Source organism: Microtus oregoni, unplaced genomic scaffold (assembly GCF_018167655.1).
Source record: "Microtus oregoni isolate MIOR12 unplaced genomic scaffold, Mior012 000001F_ref0000356, whole genome shotgun sequence".
Taxonomy (NCBI): Eukaryota; Metazoa; Chordata; class Mammalia; order Rodentia; family Cricetidae; genus Microtus; species Microtus oregoni.
The window spans coordinates 92,710-109,853 of NW_024543060.1; the positions used below are offsets into that span (position 1 = coordinate 92,710).

At 37.8% G+C, this 17,144-nt stretch overlaps 1 long non-coding RNA gene across 1 annotated transcript; it reads right to left on the reverse strand.

The window, feature by feature from the left end:
- Positions 1–2,097: 2,097 nt before the first annotated feature.
- On the reverse strand, positions 2,098–11,056 carry LOC121461671. Its single transcript, XR_005976215.1, has 5 exons — positions 11,012–11,056; positions 6,692–6,753; positions 4,514–4,547; positions 2,704–2,761; positions 2,098–2,122 (listed from the first exon to the last, which is right to left on the reverse strand). It is a non-coding gene; the product is annotated as an uncharacterized LOC121461671 (long non-coding RNA).
- Positions 11,057–17,144: the final 6,088 nt, after the last annotated feature.

Here is a 17,144-nt window from a genome sequence, read left to right on the forward strand (position 1 = left end):
TAAAAATTACTATTGGAGTGTGTGTTTGCTTGTGTGCTTGAATTAATATGCCTGTTTGTGCTATGCTAGTGCGTGTGTGTATACGTACATGCATACATGTGTGCGTGCACGTGTGTGTGTGTGTGTGTGTGAAGGGCATAGGATAACTTTCAGGAGGCAGCTCTCTGCTTTCACTGGGTGAGACAGGGTCTCGCAATGTTTCTGTGCTAAGATCTCATTTCTATTAGTGATATTGTGGTTTGTATATTGTGGTTTGTATTCTAATCTTTTGCATATCCAAGGTGTTGGTCCCTTCACGCCAAGGGGAACACTCCATGGTTGCCACACTCATCACATTACCATTTACTTTCTGTATCAAACTAAAATTTTGACATTAGTCTAAAATTTGCATTTGTTTTAATCATGTCAATTTATATGCTAATGATTTTTCACTGAAATCTTGGAAGATGTCTGGCAACTGAATGTCTGTTTATTAAAATCACTTGAGATCTGTCTCCCTGCTAAGACCTCCCTTGACCAATGACTCACCTTGATCATACATAATAGCTAATATTAATTCAGAAACCAAGTTGGATTAGGCTTAAAAGAAAGAGCATTTGAGTTTGGTTCTGACAATATTAAAATTACAGTTACTAATGGTTTTATTAAGTGTCATAATTATGTCAAGTCTGCCCCTGTCTCTCCTAATGTTGAATTTAGATGGTTCAAGGTAACTAGCTAGTTGTTAGCCATTTGTAATGTTAAGTAGGGTATACAAACAGAGCGAGCTCTTCTGTTTGCTTTATACCTTCTGAAGGGTTAAAACACAAAAGAAAATTGTCCATTTCCTTTACATTTTCCACTTTTCTCAAATACAGATTTTTGACATATGACCTGATAATTCTCTGGATTTCCTCAGTGTCTGATGTTATGTCCCCCTTTTCATTTCTGATTTTGTTAATATGGATTTTGTCTCTCTTTCTTTTGATTAGTTTGAATAAGGGTTTGTCTATCTTGCTGATTTTCTCAAAAACCCATTTCTTTGTCCCACTGACTCTTTGTTTCATTTACTTTGTTTCTATTTTATTGATTTTAGTCTTCAAATTGATAATTTCCTGGTATCCACTCCTCCTGGGTGAGACTCCCTTTTTTGTTCTAGAGCTTTCAGGTGTGTTGTTAAAATGCTAGTGTGAGATTTCTCCAGGTTCTTTATGTAGGCACTTAGTGCTATGAATTTTCCTGTTAGTAATGCTGTCAAAGTATCCCGAAGAATTGGGTATGTCATGCATTCATTTTCATTAAATTCTAGGAAGGCTTCCTTTATTTTTCCTTGATCCAGGGGTAATTCTGTTGAGAATTGTTCAGTTTCCATGAATACGTGGAATTTTTGCAATTAGTGTTGTTGAATTCTAACTTTAACCCATAGGTGATCCAATAAGACACGGGGTTATTTCCACTTTTTTTAATCTGTTGAGATTTGCTTTGTGATCAAATATGAGGTCGATTATAGAAAAAATAACCCCGCAGAAACAGCTGACCCAAGGTTGTGGGAGCTCACTGGCTCCTGACTGACAACTAGGGAACTGGCACAGGACCAAACTAGGCCCTCTGAATGTGGGTGACAGTCATATGGTTTGGTCAGTTTTGTTAGTCCACTGGCAGTGGGTCCAGTATTTATTTACCCCTAGTATGTGAACTGGCTTTTTGGAACCCATTCCCTATGGAGGGATACTCTACTCAGCCTAGATACAGGGAGGATAGCCTTAGTCCTGCCTCAAGGGATATGACAGACTTTGTTGACTCCCCGTGGGAGACCTTATCCTCTATGAGGAATGAATGGGGAGTGGGGTAGTGTGGAGTGGGGTGGTGGGGAGTTGGGAGAGCAGGCAGAAGGGAGGGAGAGGGAATTGGGGTTGGTATGTAAAATAAAAAAGATTGTCTTAAAGAATAAAAGAAAAAGTAAAATAAATAAATAAAAAACATGATACAAAGAATCAGAGTGTATATTATTGTCAAGTACAGAGCAAATATCCAGAAACCAAAGTATTACTATATGGTAATTGAATCTTCACATCTACAATTGCTGGCTAATTGGGGAAAAAATACTTACTGTGCACCTGGAGGAAGAGTTGTCAATATCCTCCTAGTGAAATCAAATAGAAAACAGTCTGTAATCTCTTCATAATGAAAACTTGGTTGAACAGATTACAAATAGCTAAATTTCCAAAATTTCTTGCTAATATAAACACAGAAGAAAAGAGACAAACAGAGGAGATGCTTTTATCTGTGATCCTGAAATAGGACTATCCAAGGGAAGAGACAACCTACCTGCAATTATGCTGAGAGAAAAGGCACCTGGGTGATGCCTGGACCACTACAATAACTGGACCCTCTAAAATGTATTCAGATGTATCACCACAGTTGTTTTAAAAATCAGTCTAATGTGTATCTATTTCTGCAAACCATCCTTGATCAAGCACCAGGCATCTTCTAATATATGAGAACTGCACTCAATCTTCCACTCCCTGTGTTTCCAGTTCATTCTCCTATTGGCCACCGCTATCTGCAAGGACTTACTGCTCACTGGAATTTATAGAAAGGATGGTTCACTGATACCAAACACTTTTCTCTGACCAAATTTCCATATAAAACTGTGATAGGTAGAGTACTGCTGCATTTTAACAAAATTCATAAGGAAACAAATTTCACAAAGGAGAATTTTACCTTAATAGCAGAGGTGGTGGCCGTGTCCTCTGTTGTAACATGAGGGTTTTCAGAGAGCCTTTAGAATAAAAGCATGCAGTGAGGGGTGAGTTTGGTCCTTAGAGCATCTCTCTTGAAAGATTTGTTATCTGTGCACTATATTTTTGCATTTATGTAATTCAACGTTGACCCAGGTTTTAAAAAGTTTTTACTTTGGCAGTTTCAACTTGTCTCAATCTATGTAACATTCAGTGAAGACTCACTCATAGTTCTATTTAAAAATAAAAATTTAAAAAGCCAGTGGTTTGGGAGATGGCTCAGTCAATAAGAATGTTTGCTGCCAACACAGAGCAACCTGAGTTTGAATCCTCAGCATCCACATAAAAAACTGGGCATGGACACATGCACATGTACCCCAGTACTGTGGGTGGAAGAGACTACCAATTGGGCTTGTTGGCTGCCAGACCAGCTCCAGCGTCAGTCAGAGATCTTATGTCAAGTGGATAAGTTAGAGAATGATGCAAGACACCAATATCCTCCTCTTTCCCTCATGTCTGCACAAAAAAATATGCAAAGCATGCAACAGGCACAGACACATGCACACGTGCAACACACACATGCAACACACACACACACACACACACACACATCCAATCACATAAGAGGGGGAAATGGCGAGTTTTGCACACACTTGTTATGATGGTTGCAGTAACTGATGGTTTTGAGCACTTAATGCTCCTATTTCATTTGTTCCCCTAAACCTAATGTACCATGGCCTGTTTTTTGTAAAAAAAAAAAAATTAGGCATTTCATTTCATAGCACTCTCTTCAAAGAGTTGCTCTGGGAAAACATGAAATGGACTCTATGTCTAAGCATTAAGTTGCCATCAGTCTCAGAAGTCATATTTTGGTGCCTTGAAGATTTGATAGTGTGTCCACATGCATATGTTGAAACTCTTTATACTCAAGGGTATTTCTGAGTCATTTTATAGGACACTAGGGAGCAACACTGTCCCCTCAGCTTTGATTCATCGGATCTACAGCTAAAAGTTCCTAATTTCAGGGTTTCTGATTGACAAACTCTGGAACAAACACTTTCTTTTTGTAAGTTCCACCTACCTAGGGATTCACCACAGAGGTGGAACTCATTAAGAGGGAAATAAACCTGCTAACCAGAAGCATGTCTATAAGGCCATTCTGAGGTGATTTTCTCAGCAAAGTTTGGGAGAGTTTTGCCCACACTCTTCCCAGCAGACATCTTGTCCCAAACATACTAGTAAACAGGATTAACAGCCTGAAAACTAATATTTTTACATATATGTAACTGCATGTTATGTGCAGTGTATTTGTAAGTATGTATGATTTCAGATAAATACATGCCAATGTATAGGTGTGGTGATTGGAGTACAGACTTGGGTGTCGACCCTCACCCTCAGCCTTAGTTATATGGCTGAATCTCATTCATGAATGCAAGCCCCAGGCTAGCAATCCAGGCAAGACATCCAGAAAAATGTGAGAGTATGCTCTGTCTCCACCTGCAATCTCACCAAAGCTCACCAGGATTTTAGAAGCGCACAAGACCAACAGGCCTCATGTGGACCCTGGGCATCCATCTCCCATTCTCCCATATGCACAGCCAGCATTTTATGTGCTGAATCACCGCCACAGACAGGGAGTCCTAACATCATTGCACGCTGTATCTGAGGCATAATTCAGCTTTCATTAGCGAATAATCAAGAAGCTAAAATTGTCTTAAACAGAGGAAAACTTGGTGCCAGCTTCTGAACTTTATATTCTCTACATACTGTATTTAAAATCCAGACATTCTTACCTGAGTGGGATTTGGTCTTGATTTCTTCCATTATCTACAGAGTAGAAAGGCAAAATATGTTATAAGTAACTGTAGAAAAAAGAGCATTGAATGCCAAAGCCAATGCTTTGTTACTACATATACCTTGAATCTGTGTAGCCTTCAAGGTGAATACTGATTTATAGACAATAAAAACAAGGATAACTCTTAATTTACACTTCTTTGTATGTTTAAAATACAGAGACAATTTTATCAAAGTCGATACTAATAATAAATTGGTATACAAAATACCTATGATCATGAGCATTATCAAACAGAGAAACTGACATCTTAACCAGAATCAATATCACAAGCTGAAGTGTTAATTGGTAGCACAGTGTTGCTGCTGCTGGATTTATCTCTGGACTAGTGGTGTTAGGAGAATTGCAAGTGAGCATACTCATCTTGCATGGAAGTGAAAAGAGCCTCTCTAAAGATTAAGTTGAACTTATTTCGTTGACGATGAAAATTCCAGACACAGGGAAGCTAAGTCTATGAGGACTGCTCTTTGCAGCATAGCAAAAGTTAAGAAACACAGGTAGACCAAGGGCAAAGAATTTCCAGATGCCAGGGTGGCAAAGCTACATACAGAGAGAGAGGGGGCATTGTGTGCTCTCTCCTCAAGTGCTTCTGAGGAAGATGCAGAAGCCCCTCAATTCTAGCTTCTGGTCCCTTGCTAATGGGCAGTGCAAAGAACCTCAGCACTAGCTGCTATCACCTCCCATGGTAAGAGCTATGGGAAAGCCCCCTGCAGTAGTTATGACCCTGAACTGTATCTCCAGGGCGAGAAGCATGGAAGAAACATGGGGAAAAAGCAGCAATTCCATGGGAGTAGTACCTCACAGGAAACGTTTGTGTCCACACATACACAGCTTCAAGTGAGCAGCTTTCACTGCATGCTAACAGCCTGCCCTCTACAAAGGAATAAAGCAAATTTTTGCTTATTTCATTCACAGTATGGAAACTGCAGTATAATCTCCTTGACATTGCCTATGGCTGAGGCAAAGCATTTGTCCCACCAACAAATGGACTGCCAATGAGGCTTAGCATGTGAGAGACCTCCATCAACCATCGTCACCACAAAGGAAATTTAGTGTGGAAATAATGTAAAGGACAGTCACCCACATTACAATAATACTGACTCTTTTCAATAAAGTCTTTCAGACCCTCTACACTCCACATACTCCTATTCACTTGATGCTGTGCTCTCTATAGGCAAGGCAGGTGTGAAAGACACTGTGGTGACAGCGGAGAGCCCAAACTCTGCAGTGTTCCTTCCACTCTTAGAATCTTATCCAGACTCAGTGGACCAGTCAGTGCTGTCCCCTGCAGAATGATGCTCTTTTCTCAGCCTTCCTCCTACTGTGGCAAATTGTTCTGGAAATTATGTCTATCAGCATATAAACCAAGTATCACCATATCCTCCACTAATAAAACCAAAGGAAAAGGTGCTGGCGGTATAGCCATTAGGGCGAGCACTAGTCTAGAATGCTTAGAATGGCAATGTTCAATCCGCAGCACTGCCTACAGGACTCAAAGTCCATTTTTTAAAAAAGTTGACCAAGCCTATTATTTCGTATGCCAAGAAATAGTCAGATTAAATAGCAGATAATTAAAGATAAACATAAAACCATATGTGAATTTTCTAATATGTCTAAGTAGAGAAATTACAGAAAGGAACAAAACCCATAAAATGTAGTTAATTTAGTTCTCAAAATCCTTAATGAAAGTAATTGAATACTGTATTTCTGTTTTTTACATGATCACCTTTCATTGACACTAATATATATGTAGCAAAAATGTAATATATTTATTATAAAAATGAAAGAAAAATTCATTTTATAACAAGCAAAATTGCTGTCACATAACTCTAGAGGACACATACTGTGGACTAGTTAGAGGTCCTTATATTTATACAAAGATACTGTGTGCATCAGTGGCTATGTTAAATAAATAAACATGGTTCAGATAATATAGTTTGATACTGAAATTTCTCAGAAAATCATTTCTGAAATAATTTTGAATGTGAAGAACATTAGGAGGCAAATTTTAAAACATGAAATTACGTTTATATCTTATTTACTTTGTTCCTTTTTTGAATGAATTAAGTTGCTATTGAAACTAGGGAAGTAGCAGCAAAGTATTCATGATTACTCTTACCTCCACTGATCTGAAGAGACTTCTTAAGTATTGGTTTCAGCTCTCCAGGTGGTCGTATGCCGCTGTTGCATATTTTAAAATGTAATATCTTAATATTCATACAAGAACATTTACCAAATGCTTTGATTATTTGATGTTTGATTTCCTAACATACATTAGAGATTTACAGTCAAGCATTAACTTGTCCTTCAATCAGTTGATTAGGTTTGGTGACACTTTTTTAAAACTTTTCCCATGTGAAAGAAAGGAAAGATTTAGTCCACAGAAATTAGTCCACCGAAAGCATAGACACACATGAGGGAGACAAAGAGAGAAAGACAGAAAGAGATAGAGAGAGAAAGAGAGACACACAGAGAGAGAGAGAACACCAAAGACAGTAGTTTCTTTCCAGCACATTTTTTAAAATTGTAGTAACTGATGGTCACTCTTGTGCTCAATGTAATTAGTACCCCGATTCCATTTGTCATGTCATCATCTGTTCCTAGAGCATCACAGAACCCCTCTCTCTCAGGTTACTTCGTGGGCTCTCAATGCTTGTGATGCTATCTCTCACAAGGTTTGTTTGTGGACCATAGAATAGATTCCTGCTTCTGCTAGCACTCTGACAAGATACCATGGCCTAGGCTATGCTCAAGCTGCCCCTTAGTAGTCCATTCATGAGTGGACTTGAAACTACAATCGGCCTGTTTCTATGCCAAATGAGCATTGCTATTCACTTAACGAGATAAAAATATGAACAAACAACAATAAAACTCAGTGGATAATTTCAGGTTATTAGCTTGAAACAGTTTAGAATTCCCAGTAGAAGAGAACATGGTTTTTACAAAGTGTGTCTTTGAACAGTTGTAGCTACTGTAATTTATGAATCTGCACTTTGGACCTTTTAACTTGGAGTAATTTATTAATAAATAATTAGTAATAAGCAATTTACTAATGTGTATCGAATGCTTTATGATACATGTTCCCACAAATGTTAACACAATTGTCCTCTATTATGGAAGTAATCAATTAAGATGAGCACAGAACTAGCTTGACATACCACCTTTAATTTTCTGCCAAATCAGTGTCTGAGATAGCAGATCACTGACAGAAGGGGCCTTTTACTCTATGTTCATGTCCTACTGATGGGGAAGACAAAGCCCCTTTTATAGACACATAAAGAGTAAACATGCCACAGTTTGGCTCTCTACATCCAGATAATCTACTGAGATCCAGAGACTTCATTACTGTAGAAAACAGCTCAAAGGAATGGACAAGTGATGGATGGAGCACTGTAGTAGGAGGAAGGCATGGGATCTTCCACCATCTATAAAAGGGTCCTACACAGAACAAAAGGGCCTCTGCATGTGGAGATGGTGTCAAAGGAAGAAAGTAATTTGTTGGCTTCTTGTAATACTGTGTGATAATGCAGAATGATCCCAAATCCTGTCAGCTCTCAGAATGACAAATGCGATGAAGACCTAGTTCACTAGCTGATTTCAGAAAAAAATTGAAAAGGCACTAAGTGTCAGATGGACATAGAGAGTGTGGTTATCATCAGTAGGCTCATTTTCCAAAACGCAGAATTGGTACTTGGGACATGATGGTTGAGTATACAACTCATGACCACGATCTAAAAACAACAATATTTCTGGCTAAAATACATTGATAATACTATGGGGATTGTAAGACAAAGCAAAAATTGAGTGTATAAATCAGCATCTATCTGAGAATACAACCAATAATTGGCTTGTTATCTTGGAATTTCCTTAGCATTATTGTATTCTTAGACCTTACCTGCAAAAAGGCTTCTTATTGGTATTGTAATGTACTTCTAAAAAAATCAAAATGAATTTGTTACAATGCTAGAGAAATATAACATATAAAATGATTAGATACATAGTATCCATTTTTGAGACTAATCTAGACTATTCTAAATACTCTTTTTTAGGAAATTTGTTCATGTAGAATTAATCCATTTTGTTTATTTCAAATCAAACAAGACTTAAACTTATCAAGCACAATACCTAAAAATAAACAATCACCCTGTGATTCCCAAGACAGTCAGAACTACATAATAATAAAACTGTGTCTCACAAACAAAACAACATATTCAAAATGGAAAACAAGATCCATGGGCCTATACATATTTTTGTTCTTCAAGGAAACAAAGAACCTTGTTGAGCCTTTTAGTTAAAATTGTTCATTTTATCAGGCAAATTCCTACCACTGGGACTATATGTATTGTTTCTGTCTTTTGTATCAGGATGAAACCTGGCAGAAAGAAAGAGAAGAAGGACAGAGACTTTTACATAACAGCTCAAGGGAGGGCAGGCATCAAGCTTCCTCTCCTCATCCCCTTTGGGGAAAGAATATCCTTAGTTCCATCTGTGTTCCAGACTTATATGCAGCTTAAAGGAGGCTCATGATAGCAGGCATCATCTCCCCTGAAATGAATTACTGGAAAGATCTCTCCCTTGGGAGTAATAACACCAAGCTCAACCTCAAGTGCAAGAGCATCAGAGAAGCAGCTGTGAGGCTGGAGCAGCAAATTCCATGGGCTTCCTTCTGACATAGGATCATTGTACAAGTTCACATATGTAAACAATAAACTCACTCAATCCTTCACTGTTCACTTGCAGTTTGCTTTTAGAAATGAAACATTGGAGGCTGGCAGTGGTGGCTCACACCTTTAATCCCAGTGCTTGGAAACAGAGGCAGGAGGCTCTATGGGAGTTCAAGGCAAGCTTGTGTAGAGAATACATTAAAGGGCAGGCTCCAAATATACATACAGAAACACCCTGTCTCAAAAAAAATCCTAAAATAAACATAAACAAACAAAAAAAGAAATGAAATCATTCATTTTTGTCTTGTTTAAAGTCAAGGAAACTTAGTGTGCCTTTTTAGCATTCCCCATGTCTCAGGACAGCCACTTGAGCCACCAACGAGTGGACTGGGATTGCGGCTCAGTAGGAAAGCCTATGCTTATTATGCAGGAGGCCTCAGTCAGTTCTCACCACCACAGATGCCATGAACAGCAAACTTCATAATACAGTGACACAAAGCTGTCTCCATCACAATAATATTGACTCTCTTCATCTTACCTCTTGAGAGAAGAGGGTTTTGCATTCTCTACTTAGTGTGGTTGCCACTGGCAGCTTAGGTATAAAAGACACTGTGATGTCAGTTGGTGAAAGTAAATACTACGTGGTGTTCCTGCCACTGCCACAAAGTCTCTCCAGACTCAACGGAGAAGCAGATAATTATTTGAAATACAGAATGATGTCATTTTCTTCACTTAGCTTTTTGTTTCAATTTTTTTTAAGATTTATTACATCTACAGTGTTTTGTCTGCATATATTCCTGCAGGCCAGAAGAGGGCACCAGATCTCATTACAGATGATTGTGAGCCACCATGTGGTTGCTGGGAATTGAACTCAGGACCTCTGGAAGAGCTGCCAGTGCTCTTCACCTCTGAGCCATCTCTCCAGCTCCTTGTTTCAGTTTTTATTCTTGAATCATGCTTTGCAGCATGGAAATGATATACACCCTTAGCATGTTCTTTTTAACAAAAACAGAAGGCAGAGATTATGGGTAGGGTACTTGCCTACAATGCTCCCAAAGCCTTATGCTCAACCTCTAGCACTTCACAGAAAAAAAAAGAAAGAGAGAGAGAAAGAAAGAAAGAAAGAAAGAGAGGGAGGGAGGGAGGGATTGATTTAGGGATGGGTGGAAGGAATGAGGGGAGGCAAGGAACAAGAAAAAGAAAGAAAAGGAAAACATATAAGGATTGTTAAGTCTTCCTAAAATCAATGCATTCACTGTAAAAGAAACACTTCCACCCTAAAGTAGGAGATTTCTAAAGAAAACAACTATACAGTATGCCAAAACTTTCCAAACTGAGAACTTTCACAGACATTTAAGAACTCAGATGATTTAATAACATCATAAGGTAGGAAATTAGTTAATGAAAATAATTGATTAAAGTTTTTTTGTGACTTAATTTTACTTTAGTGGCAGTGAGATGTGTTAGCGATATGCAGTGCAAAATACAAGGCATTTGTCATAAACTCAAGGAGAATCTGTATTTCTGACAATCCTATTTGCTGCAATGTGACTATGGAAGACATGTGCTGTGTAAAGATGTTTTCTCATTTATTCAAAGGCTGTACAGATATCAACATTAAAGTGAAATAAGCAATGTTTTGACAAAAATACTTCACACTTGAAAGTGCTTGATTTATACTTGTTTTCCTTAACTCCTTTTTGGGGTCTAAAAATCTTTACTCTTCCTTATTCCTTCTTCTTCGGGGAAGGTAGGACAGATGGAGTAATTCTTACCTTTGTTGAAGGTGACACACTTTTTCTTTCTCTGCTCTGGCTCTCTTGTCATTGTTCCTTCACTGTGACATATGTTGAAAGTGATCATCATTTAATTATCCATATAAAAACACTTAGCATGTTTATAAATTCTTTATTTTTGAGTCCCTCATACATCTTACGTTACATATTTACAAAAACATTTTTTGAAACAGGATCTCATTATGTATTCCAGCTAACTTTTAATACACTATATGTTTTGTGTTTGTCTTGAAATCAAAGAGATCTATGCCTCCTGCCTCCCACATTCTGGGATTAAAGGCATGGGCAAAGAGGCTGAGCCAAATAATTCTGAATTCATTCTTCAACAGTTGGTGATGATTAATGACTGCTCTCCTTTCCACCTTTCCTCATGGAGAATAACATAGAAAATTTAGCTCTTGATTAAAACAACACACACACACACACACACACACACACACACACACACACATCCAAGCACACAAGACAGGGGAATGGCTGTTTTTCCACACACTTTGTTCTGATGGTTGCAGTAACTGACTGTTTTGTGCTCTAAGTAAGTAATGCTCCTATTTCATTTCTTCCCCTAAACCTACAGCACCTTGTCCTGTTTTCTGTCAAGAAACTTTTTAGGCATTACATTTAGTCACTCACTCTCTCCAAGAAATTGCTTTGGGAGCAACATCTTGATCTGAACATCAAACATCAAAAAATCTAAACCTCAAGCTGCCAACAATATCAGAATTCACCATATTTTGGTGATTTGAAGCTGCTTTATTGGTAGTCTGTGCGCAAGTACATGATGAAATTCTTTTTTTTTTGTTTTTTTTTTTGTTTTGTTTTTTTGAGACAGAGTTTCTCTGTAGTTTTGAAGCCTGTCCTGGAACTGGTTCTTGTAAACCAGGCTTGCCTCGAACTCACAGATCCGCCTGCCTCTGCTTTTCTGAGTGCTAGGATTAAAAGCATGCACCAAAACCACCTTGATCTATGAGGATCCTCTTTATTCGCAATGGCCAGTACTTCCTGCACAAGTCTTGAGTATTTACAGGGCACTGCAGAGCAATACAGTACCCTCAGCTCTACTCCATCTGAACTACAGCTAAGAGCTCCAAATTTCAGGGCTTCTAGTTGGTAAGCTCTGGACCAACCAGTTTGTTTTTCTAACTTCACCTACCTTGTGAGTCACCACAGTTGGGTAACTCATTAAGGGAGCTATTAACCTGCTGGACAGAAGCATGTCTATAAGGCCATTCTGAGGTAATCTTTAGCAAAGCCTTGGAGAGTTTTGAACCTTGCCATATTATTCACACTCTTCCCACAGACAACTCAAACAAACAAATTAGTGAAAAAGATTAATGACTTGAAAATGGATCCTTTTACATATATGTGCAAAATATGTTATATGCTGTGTATTTCTATGTATGTGTGATTTAAGATAAATACATGCCAGTGTGTAGGTGTGGTGATTGGAATATAGACTTGGGAGTTGACCCTAACCTTAAGCATTAGTTTACTAGCTGGGTCTCTCACTCATGAATGCAAACCTCAGGCAAGCAATCCAGAAAATGTCAGGAGATGCTCTCTGTCCACGTGCAATCTCATCATAACCTCACCAGAATTTTAGAAGCACACAAGACCAACAGGCCTCATATAGACCCTGGGAATCCGTCTCCCATTTTCCCATATACACAGCCAGCACTTTACCCACTGAATCACCTCCACAGACAGGGAGTCCTAATAGCATTTCATGCTGTATCAGAGGAATAATCAGTTATTTAAAACTATATGCTTCTCCATAGATAAATATTCAGCTTTGATTAGCATATAATCAAGAAGCTGAAACTGCCTTACACAGAGAAAAACATGGTGGCAGCTTCTAAACTTTATATTCGCTACATGCTCTGTGTATTTTAAAATCCAGACATTCTTACCTGAGTGAGACCTCATCTTTTAGTCTTCGACTACCTATAAAGTAGAAAACCAAAATATGTTATAATCAATTGTAAAATATAAGAACATTAAATGCCAAGGCCAATATTTTTTACTACATATACTTTGTCCCCAAATGAGTTTAAAATTTAAAGTGAATATTGATTTATAGACAACAAATATAGATAACTCTTAATTGAGACTTCTTTGTATGTTTCAAATAGAGACAAAATTATCAAAAGTTACTACTTATAATAAATTGGTGTACAAAACACCTATGATCTTGAGCACTATAAGACATCTTAGCCAGAATCAATATCACAAGCTGAAGTGTTAAAGCAGTAGCACAGTGTTGCTGCTGTTGCTTTGTCTCTGGACTAGTGGTGGTAGGAGAATTGTAAGTGAGTATACTCATCTTGTATGGAAGTGAAAAGAGTTTCTCTAAGGTTTGAGTTGACCTTATTCCATTGAAGATGAAAATTCCAGACACAAGGAAGCTAAGTCTATGGTGACTGCCCTTTGCAGCATAGCAAAATTAAAACAAAACAAAACCACAAGCAGACGAAGGACAATGGCCCCTGCAAAGAATTTCAAACTGATAGGTTGGCAAAGCTCCAGAGAGGGGTCAAGGTGTGTACTCTCCTTAAGTGCTTCTGAGGAAGCTGCAGAAGCCCCTCAGTTCTAGCTTCTGGTCCTTCACTAATGGGCAGTGCAAAGAAGTTCAGCATTAGTAGCTATCACCTCCCATGGTAAGAGCTATTGCAAAGCCCCCTGCAGTAGTTATGCACCCTGAACTCTATCTCTAGGGTGAGAAGCATGGAAAAACATGGGGACCTAGCAGCAATTCCATGGTAGTAGTACCTTACAGGAAACATCAGAGTTCCCAAAGACAATGTATCAAGCTCCACTGCATGCTAAAAGCCCGCCCTCTGAAAAGGAATAAAGCAAATTCTTGTTTATTTTATTCACAGTATATAAACTGTAATATAACTTCCTTGGCATTGCCTATGGCTGAAGCAGAGTGTTGGCCCCACCAACAAATGGACTGCCAATAAGGCTTAGCATGTGGGAGACCTCCATCAACCCTCTTTACCACAATGAAAATCCAAGGTGGTGCCTGTTCACCTGCAAGCTCTGTGGAACCCTAAAACACAGTTTGTTCCAACACTGACGGGCCCCAAGAGCCTGCAAGCTCCGTGGAATTCTGAAACATAGCTTGCTCCAATACTGAGGAGACCTACGAGACAGCCACAGCAAAAATTGGACCAAGATGCCAAGACTCTGCTGGCCTCATTTGAAGGAAGAGATGGTAGGTGCCTATGCAAAAATTCCTCCAATATCCTAAAACACAGCATGGTAACACGAGAATCCAGTAGACACACAAAAGGAAGACTTGACCATTCTAACCCAGATGTAGAAGAAAACGACTTTGAACATAACTTTATGAAAATGATGAATACCTTTAAAGAGGAAGTGAAAATCTCCCTTAAAGAAATTGAAGAGAAGATAAACAAAGTTGGAAGAAATGAATAAATCCCTCAAAGACACCCAAAAATACCCATGATAAAACAATCAAAGAAGTGAAAGAAACAGTTGAAGACTTGAAGACTGAAATACATGTAATAAAGAAAATACAAACCAAGGGAATTGTGGACATGGAAAATCTGGGTAAATGAACAGGAGCTACAGAGACAAGTATAACCAACGGAATATAAGAGATAGAAGAAAGAATCTCAGGTGCTGAACATACTATAAAGAAAATACTCATTGGTCAAAAAACACTAAATCCAACAAATTCTTAACACAAAACATTCAGGAAATCTGAGCTACCATGAAAAGGCCAACACTAAGAATAATAGGAGTAGAAGAATAAGAACTCCAGCTCAAAGGCACAAAAAACATATTCAGCAGAATTATAGAAGAAAACTTTCCCAACCTAAAGAAGGATATCCCTATGAAGACACAAGAAGCTTACAGAACACCAAATAGACTGGATCAAAAGAATAGCATCCCCTAGCCATATAATAATCAAAACAAAGAACATACAGAATAATGAAAGAATATTAAAAGGTGCAAAGGAAAATGGTCAAGTAATATATAAGGCAAACCTATCAGAATAATGCCTGACTTCTCAATGGAAACCATGAAAGCCAGAAGGTCCTGGATAGATGTGTTGCAGACACTAAGAGACTATGGATACAAGCCCAGGCTACTATACTCAGCAAAGCTTTCACTCACCATCTATGGATAAAGCAAGATACTCCATGACAAAAGCAGATTTAAACAGTACATATCCAAAAACTCAGCCTTACAGAAAGTACTAGTAGGAAAACTTCCACCCAAGGAAGCTAACTACACCCACAACACCACAGAAATCTTACTAAAAGAATGTTTCTTACTAACAGAAACATTACTAAAACTTAAATCATACATCAAACCACACATACTAATAGTAGGAGATTTCTTTTTTTTTTTTTTTCGAGACAGGGTTTCTCTGTGGTTTTGGAGCCTGTCCTGGAACTAGCTCTGTAGACCAGGCTGGTCTCGAACTCACAGAGATCCGCATACCTTTGCCTCCCGAGTGCTGGGATTAAAGGCGTGCGCCACCATTGCCCGGAGATTTCAACACTCCTCTCTATCCAATGGACAGTTCAACCAGACAGAAATTTAAGAGAGAAATAAGATAACTAACAGATGTAAAGAATCACATGGACTTAACAGATATCTATAGAACACTCCACCCCCCACCCAAAAAAAAAAAAAGAACTCACTCAGAAGGAGTAGAAGAAGGAAATAATCAAACAGAGGGCTGAAATCAACAAAATAGAAACACATAAAACAATACAAAGAATCAATGACACAAAGAGCTGGTTCTTTGAAAAAAAATCAACAAGATTGACAAACCGTTATCCAAACTAATCAAAAGATGGAGAGAGATCATTCAAATTAACAAAATCAGAAATGAAAAGAAGGACATAACAACAGACATTGAGGAAATTCAGAAAATCATTAGGTCATTCTACAAAACCTGTACTACACAATATTGGAAAATGTAAAAGAAATGAACAGTTTTTTAGATAGATACCATATACTCAATGCACCAATCAGTGCTGTCGACTGTAGAATGATGCACTTTCTCAGCCTTCCTCCTATTGTGGCAAATTGCTCTGGAAATTATGTCTATCATCATATAAACCAAGTATCATCATATCTTAAACTAACTAATAAAACCAAAGGAAAAAGGTGCTGGCAATATAGTCAATAGGGCGTGCGCTACCGGAGAATGTTTATAAGAGCAGTGTTCAATCCCCCGAACTGCCTACAGGACTCAAAGTCCATTTATTTCTTTAAATTTTGGGCAAGTCTATTATTTCTTAGGTCAAGATTTTTGTCAAGATATATTCAGATTAAATAACAGATAATTAAAGATAAACATAATACCATATGTGAATTGTCTAATATGTCTAAATTGAGAAATTATAGAAGGAGCAAAACCCAGAAAAACTTATTAGCATTCAGTTCTCAAAAAACTTAAAATAATTGAATACTTTATTTTTGGTTTTTTAATATGGTCATCTTATTGACATTGACATTGATGTATATAATAATATGTAGCATAAACACAATGTGGTTTTAATAAAAAGTCCATTTATAACAAGCCAACTTGTGGTTACATGACCATAGAGGACACATACTGTGGAATAGTTAGAGATCTTTTTATTTATACAAAGATACCGTGTACATCAGAGACTCACATTAAATAAACAAACATGTTTCAGATGATAAAGTTTGAGACTGACAATTTCTCAGAAACTACTTAAATAATTCTGAATGCAAACCCATTTGAAGGCAGATCAAAAGAAGATGGAATTACATTTCTATATTATTTCCTCTGTTCATATTTTGAAAAAACCAAGCTGTTTTTGAAATTAGGGAGTTGGTAGTCAAGTATTCACCATTACTCTTACCTCTCTTAATCAGGAAAGACTTCTTCAATAGGGATTTTAGCTGTCTTGCTGGTCTTACTGCGCTGTGGCATATTTTAAAAAGTAATATTTTAATATTCATATAAAAACATTTACCAAATGTTTTCCTAAAATACATTAGAGATTTACCATTAGCCATTAAATTGTCCTTCAATCAGTTGATTAGGATTGGTGACAATTTCCTTAACACTTTTTCTCATGTGAAAAAAGAATTTAGT